Source organism: Anopheles aquasalis, chromosome 2 (genome assembly GCF_943734665.1).
Source record: "Anopheles aquasalis chromosome 2, idAnoAquaMG_Q_19, whole genome shotgun sequence".
Taxonomy (NCBI): Eukaryota; Metazoa; Arthropoda; class Insecta; order Diptera; family Culicidae; genus Anopheles; species Anopheles aquasalis.
In genome coordinates, this window is record NC_064877.1 from 7,165,001 (window position 1) to 7,172,500 (window position 7,500).

At 48.9% G+C, this 7,500-nt stretch overlaps 2 protein-coding genes across 10 annotated transcripts in view; both read right to left on the bottom strand.

Annotated features, from left to right (window-relative positions):
- LOC126571010 (sodium/calcium exchanger 3) overlaps positions 1-6,406 on the bottom strand; it is a 112,728-nt gene extending 106,322 nt beyond the window's left edge. For both annotated transcript variants that reach the window (XM_050229215.1, XM_050229214.1), the window contains exon 1: positions 6,173-6,406. The gene's annotated coding sequence lies outside the window, so the exon portion shown is untranslated. The remainder of the gene's footprint in view (positions 1-6,172) is intronic.
- Positions 6,407-7,243: 837 nt separating this feature from the next.
- Positions 7,244-7,500, bottom strand: part of LOC126571008 (sodium/potassium-transporting ATPase subunit alpha) — a 62,206-nt gene continuing 61,949 nt past the window's right edge. For all 8 annotated transcript variants that reach the window (XM_050229209.1, XM_050229205.1, XM_050229206.1 and 5 more), the window contains one exon: positions 7,244-7,500. This exon is cut by the window's right edge and continues 5,575 nt beyond it. The gene's annotated coding sequence lies outside the window, so the exon portion shown is untranslated.

Below are 7,500 nucleotides of genomic sequence, written 5' to 3' on the forward strand. Positions count from 1 at the left end.
ACAATAAAAACCAGTAGAGAAAAAAAAAAGCTCGAAGAGAAAACCGGGAAAACGTGGAAATGGGAACAGAACGTGACGAAGCCAGCAAGGTGAGAAAGCGACGTTCGCTTCCGAGCGTTCCGAGCGTTGATGGTGTTCGGTGGGGATCACGGATCACGAAAGTTAATCTCAGGTCCTGCACTGCAAGCCCGTGTGGCCAGCCGTGGGCCACAATCGGCCGCATGGCGAACACATGAACCAATGAAACGGCACTTTTATGGTTGCACGTTTGATGATGTAATTAAGCGTTTATGGAGATATCGAGTTGGCGAGGAGAAGCGAGGATTCACTTTCACCAGCATCACAGCATCTTCGCACAGGACGGAGTGACGTTGATCGTGTCGTTGAATAGTTGAAGAATGATTTAGCGGAAATTGGTGGAACAATCGGTTTTACGGGAAAGTTTTCCGCCTTCCTCGCAGTTTGATGAGTTGGTAATGAATTTGGGTTAGTTTGAATTGTAAATCGTGAATCGAGGACAGTTGCGAGGTCGTGTAATGGACCGCAATTGGAGAGCACCGAGAAGTTGCTTGTCATCGGGATGATAGCGTTGATGGACACGACTTTCGAACAAGTTCATTTGAATTTTAGCATCGGCGTAAGTGGCTCTAACTTAATTAAACTTCAGGATATCAGTTTCTTCAGGATATTCTGTACCAATTTGTTTTGGATTTTTCGCCTTCATTCATTTCTTGAACCCAGTATTCATGTACGATTCTTGAAACTGTCAAGAAAAACCAAAAAAAAAGTTATAAATTGCAAATAGTAAACATAAAAAAGGTAGAGAAAATGGTCATATTGTAATGTCTAAATTTAACTAACTAAATCCTCAAATGATCTGACGAGCTGAGAAGATGGAATCTCCTCCATCTTTATTCTGCTAACGATAATCTGATTTGCTGAATCTGGTGGTAATTAGGAAAGTTCCCAATGTTTGACCTCTTTTCGAGCACACTCCCACCCTTCGACAAGTGATAATCTGTATTCTTCTTGGGGCGCAACACGCTGCTAATCCTGCTAATGACATTTGTTTACCCCGCAAAAACCAAGCTTTCTGGCACATAAATGAAGAAAAAAGGGAACAATCGTTAGCAGCTCAACACCGCCGATGACGCCCCCGATACAATCGATCATCTTTATCGAGAACTCTTGGACTCGGAGGAAAGATTCGGGGTGTCGTTATCGGGCCAGGTCGGTCGGTTTCACTGAAACTTTCAAATCCATCCTAAAACCTCATTTCTTAGGAATCCCTCTTGGTCATTTACGCTGCGAAAGCATGAAAGCATCGCTCGACCGCTTTCGACCGAATCAGAAGAAGAATCAGGAACACTTTGGACACTGGCAACCCTAATTTATCCTTGGTCCCTTTTTTTCTTCAGGTGGACCGCGTCCCAAGGCCATTTCTTGCGCTCATTCCCTCTCATGGATCCCAAACGAGGGCGAAACTTCTTGTTTTGCATTCTAAAAAAGGTGATTCATAGTACAGCCAGTCTTCGCCAGTGTCCTCACCTTAGAATCTGGGGAATCTGGTCCTTCCTGTTTCCATAAAAAAAAACTGGGGAGTGGCAGGACTCGGGGTGGGGACTTTGGTGCTGTAAGGAAGGTAAAGAGGACACGCTACACCCGTGGTTGACACGTGCGCGTGCGTCGGTGCGTGTGTAAGTGGCGGCAGGACGAGATGGGACGCACTTTCGTTCCCTATGGGGATGGAAGGGGATGCCACAGGGCATACGGCAGTCACCTTGAGAGTACCACTCCGAGAGCGTCCCCCGGTTTGGAACAGAAGAAGACCACGGTTGCTATATGTTCGACTACGTCTAGGCCTCTCTCTCTCTCTCTTCCTCTCTGCATGACACGTTCGTTGACATCATCCAAGTAGTCGTTTTTTGTGTGAGTCACCTCAGTGACTACTACTGCGATGACCGAGCCACGCAGCTTGACAACCATTTTACATTTTATTACACAAAAAAAGAACCAATAAATATTCAATATTCTAGTTGCCATGGTCACCTCTCTAGAATCGAACTGCGGCATCACTAACGCACACACTGATACACAACAACAGACAGACATTCTTTCCAGTACGCGAACGAAGGAATGTCGGAAATTATTGTGCAGCAGCTTCCGTGGGGAATGCCACGGGAAACAGAACTCGTTTCAGAGCTCTGGTCGACTCTGGTGACACATATTGGCCCCCGCCGGTGACGATGAGTTAGCATCATCAACAGCATCAGCTTCATCATCATGATCGTTGGAGTACAAAGTATCAATTAAATACAATGAAATGTCGCTTGCGTCCTCCCCCCTTCCCTTTTTCACTTTTTCACCCCACTTCCGCTTTTGTGCGATTCCGGTTTTCCAGTTCTGCCGTTTTGTGGTTCGCTTTATTCTTCTAATGAGGCTTTTTCGTGCCGTTCCAGTTGTGTGCATCGCTGATGCGCTTTGCCAATGGCCTAGCCTGGCCTGGCCCATAAACTGACCGGACCAACTGCACGGTCACCAACTGCAACTGCATGCAACGCGACGTTTTGGCACGTGGCGCACGGAACCGATCGAGCGCAATTTCGACGCCGGAGGTCACTGACAGTGTGCAGCATAGTGAACGGAATGAAAAATCGCGCCTTGGTCTTCGGCTCAAGCTGAAGAGAACCTCATGATCGCGAACATGGCAGCAGGTTAAGGCCACAGACCACAAGGACACAGAGACTCTCTCCGGTAACGATGGATCACGGATCCGCGAGACGCAAACATTCGCCTGATGCGTGACGCTTTGATGCTCTTCAGGGACCCGGGAGTGTTTGTGTACGTGCGTGCGTGCGTCTGTGTGTACGACCATAATGGTAACTTGGTGGCCTCCGCCAAGCGAAAGTGCCTCCAAGGCATGACACGCGGCGTCTCAGCCGACGCCGATGATGACGCTCTGATTGCCAGTGGAGGTGCGCCCTCACTTTTGGCATGCCAAGAACGGGTTTTGCGCTCTTCGTGTGTTTGTGTGCTGGGTAAGCCTTGGGGCCACACCTCGTCCCCCCGCAAGCCGGCCCATTTAAGGATGGCGATGGCCACGCTGATGTCGAGATGCTGCGAATGTGACGAACGAAAACGGAAAACAAAGCTCCAGCATCAACTGTTTATGCTGGCGTAGGCAGCGTTCTCTTTCGTGCGAAGATGATGATGCAGATGATGGACTTATGTTTACAGTTTATGAGCATGGAATGTCACCGAGTCAGCATCACAAAGAGAGAGAGAGAGAGAGAGAGAGAGAGAGAAAGAGAGAGAGAGAGAGAGAGAGAGAGAGAGAGAGAGAGAGAGAGAGAGAGAGAGAGAGAGAGAGAATGACGATGATCTCACTCCAATTCGTGGTGGAAGTCTGAGAAGAGATTCATTACATCAACATCGAGCATGGCTGCATCTGGAGGGCGGGTGGGAGGCGGTGTTTGGGGTGTCTATGTTTGACAAACATGCTCGAGCGCCTAATCGTCGCCATGCGCGTCTCGATGACACAGTTTGCGTCTCAATTATGGGTTATTCACACTTCCCCAGCATCATGTTTATGTTTCGTGATATGTTTTCGGTAACATAGCAGTATGCAGCGCACTTGAATCAGCTCAGAGATCAATAAGCTTATGACAGAGCATGTGTTAGTGTGAGTCAGCTTCTCTTTCGAGTCGCCCAGAACAGAACCTCACCCATTGTTGCAGTCCGTGATTGCTTTGAGGTAGCAATTATCATCAACAAGCCCCGGCCACCAACCATCTCTCTATCTCCATCGCTCGTCAGAAGCACTCAAAGATTGAACGATTTATGCTCACTCGCTCGCACGATAGGCAATCATCGATCGGATACAATAAGTCAATACCGGAGTGCCATTCTGATGACGAGAGCGCGGTACTAGTAGTCATTACATTGTCCCTTCCACCACCTTCCATGACTACCCCCTTACCGGCTTTTAAAAGTTTGTAGCCGTAGCTCTTTACCTACCCCCTCACTTCCACTCCAATCGACCGGTTGGCGTGATTTACAATCCACGACGAACACCCACAAACACACTGATACGCTCACATACACTTGATCGAAACCATTTTTACATATCGATTGCAATCATCAAACGGCTCTTACTAGTTGGTTACTGGTCATCACGCTAGTTTGACGGTAAATAATGCAGCTAGTAAAGCGGAAAGAGTCTCTTAGGACCTCGGTGCCTTGCTAAACGATATCGTTATATCCGTCTGCATCGAAGTAACCGAGTTGACAGGACTGATGAGCTAGACTACTAGATGGTTTCCCCCCTTTTTTGTGACCTTTTCGCTCGCGAGAAATAATGATGACGGTGATGACGCTAAGGGACGCCCCAGGAAACGTGGAGGACACTCGGGCCCATCCAGAAGAAAGCTTGCTAATAATTTTCCGACAAATTCTCCGGGAAATCAACGCAGAACGGCAACGCTTTTCCTTTTCATGGCCCACATGGCGTAGTACTTACGCACACACTTTGACTTTTTTCAAAACTCGTCCCGAGCATGGCCGGCTGCTCGTTGGTCGTTAGAGACTTTATTTAATTTGTTTTTTACTCCCGACACGAGATGGGTGGTGGTTGAGGCACTGGGGCCACGCTGCCAGGGTGGGCAGCTATTTATACTCGAGACTGTGACTGTGGGTGGGCGGGCTGGTTTTTGGGGGGGCGGTGGAAAATTTGCAAATTCTGCCGGAAAAGTGTCGGCCCCATGCTGAGACAGGTATGAGAGTGTATGTGCGAAACATTGGTCCCGATGTTGATGGCGTTGATGGCTGAACGGAAGTGAGGTTTGGTTAGGTAGGGCAATGGGCCGATGCCCGAGGACCACGCACCAGTGGACGAAGGTGTTCTCGCTGGACATGGGGGTTTTCCCTTTCCGCGCTGTCCCTAATTACATTAACGAGATTAGCGAACAAAACCGTGGAGAGACAGACGGAGAGACAGAGAAAGAGAGAGAGAGAGCGCGTGCGAGTGAAAGCTGAATCCGGGGACCACTGGTGGTCCACTTGGGCCGCTTGTCTCACCATTCATTAGCCGTGGTCGGGAAGCGTTGGCCAGGTCCTGCCACTTCATTTCCCCTTCTGCTTCGTCTTCGGCGATTCTTTGACACTTTCTTCGCACGCATCGTAGTCACCATCGTTGCAAATCCGCGGACCAGATCGATCGCACCAACTAACTTGGATTCGAATTCACCACGAGGCCGAACGGGTATCGCAAACACATGCACAGGACAGTCACTATCAACCACAAACACAACAACAACAACCCTCAGTTATCGCGAAGAAGTGCAAATAGAAAAGGGCACCACGATGTCCGCTCGAGCGGGTGTGTGCCTCTACGTGATAATCACCATGTATCGTGCGAGACATTGAATACTCCACCACCATCACTGAGCGCCGGTGGACGCCAGTTGTCGATAAGAGACTCAAGGGACCAGCAGGGAGAGAAAGAAGTATAGGAAGACGCCTCGATAAGCACGCAAGATGTGTGTTAGCAGCCAAACAGTTACAGATAGATAGGAAGAGAAACAAAGACAGCTACGGAGAGAGAGAGAGAGTGAGACACAATCTTGCACAAAGCGTCCCGCAAATCTGGGGAAACCATCGTTCCCTGAATCGGGAAAGGGGACGCCTAGTCCCCAGTGAAAGTGAATCTCATCTAGAGCACGCCTAAACACACACGCCTCTCGTACACGACAGACCGACAAGCGGAAGACAACACACTTCAAGCGAAGCTGCACACTTCTGCACAACAGCACGCCACAAGCACCAGACAAGGCACCAAACTCCCAGCGTGTCTGGGTGTTTCCGGACGAGTGACGCGCCAAGCCACGCCACGCCACGGATCATCGTCGGAGCGTGGCGTCGGCCAGCCAGTACCGCGATCCGATGGTCGCTTGTCGTGCTTGCTGGAAGCTGCTGTTCTCATTCGCTGGCTCGCTAGCTTGATGTGTTGCGATACAACAACATTGGAACGGCGCTGGGTTCAACGTCTTCCAGCGTGAGTCACAGAGTCACAATCGCACCAAAAACCGTCCACGCGGATATTCCGATCAACGAGCCATGATATGATGACGCCATCCTTTCGCAGCGCACCGCAGCAGCAGCAGCAGCAGCCTACCAGTGGCAAATGGGAGAAGAGAAGAGGATAGAAGAGGCCGAAGCCGAGGGTGGCGCGCACAACAACAGCAAGCAGCTGGATCGCAAGAATGGAACACGCGGGCCCCGTTGAGAGGAACAGACAGACAGACGACGGACGAACACGCGCGCGGTCTTGGCGTCGAGCGTTTCGTGACTGTGAATCCGCGACCGTACCGGGCCACGTGCGTCGTCCGGAACACGAAACTGAACGAAACTGCGGACCGAGCGCGGCCGCGCTCGTCGTCGTCGTCGTCGTCGTCGGCGATGTCCGACTGTTTGCGTGGAGTCTGCGCCATCGCCGTACAATGCGTTTCACAATGATGGTCGCTCTCGGTTTCTGGTGAAATGGGAAAAAATGCGGTTTGACACGAGTAGTATGATTCTTTGTTTTGGTTTGGAATGTAAATAATATTTTTTTGGGCAAAACACTAATATCATAAAATCAAGATCAAAGTTTTTTAGCCGAAATAAAAAAGGGGTGAAATGGTTTAGTTTTATTTTCACAGGGGCTCTAGGAAAAGCTCAATTAATTTATGATAAAAGCTCAATGGAAATTAAGCTTCAACCAGCGCGAGAATTCAATTGCTGAATATCCGCAAAAATATGCTGAAAATATGTTTTCAAATTTTAATGTTCTCCTCTCAACTGCTAATTGCAATTCATTAACTAATAAGTAATGGCCGGTCATTTGTTTGTCGTCTGGAGCGTAAGAAGGACACCATAGCTTGGCTCTCGCTGCTTTTAAGATTTTGATAATAATTCTCTGCTGGATAATGTTTGCGAGCGGCTGCTTTCCAGGAACAGAATAAAGTCCCACCTAGTAGCACCACATCGCGACCCACCAATTGTAACTGCCACGCCGGTGTCAGCTTTAACAGCATTGAAGTCACTCGCCTTTCTGTAACCAAACCGCGCCAGTCTTTTCTTTCCACACAAACCGAAAGCATTATGAGCACGCTGAGATGAAATCGTCACCGAAAGCATTGGTTCTCGTTTTAGATTTTTTATTTTTTTTTCAATACTATTTCTCTGTTTTTTTATTTGACAAATCTTTCAGGTTCTTAATTTTCGTTTATTCATTCAGAAACTATAGCCCGTTCCGTACTTTTTGATGGTTCTTTTTTGCTGTTGCAGATGGTATAATCCTACTACTAATTCGAACCCCGCCCACCGACGTACCGACGATGCTGATGCTGCTGCGACTGCTACTGCTGCTGCTGCTGCGACTGCTGCTGCTGCTACGTTGTATCGATGATGGATGTTGCCGACGAGAGCACCGGAGAGCAGCGCCTGGCGTAGCGGGAAGTA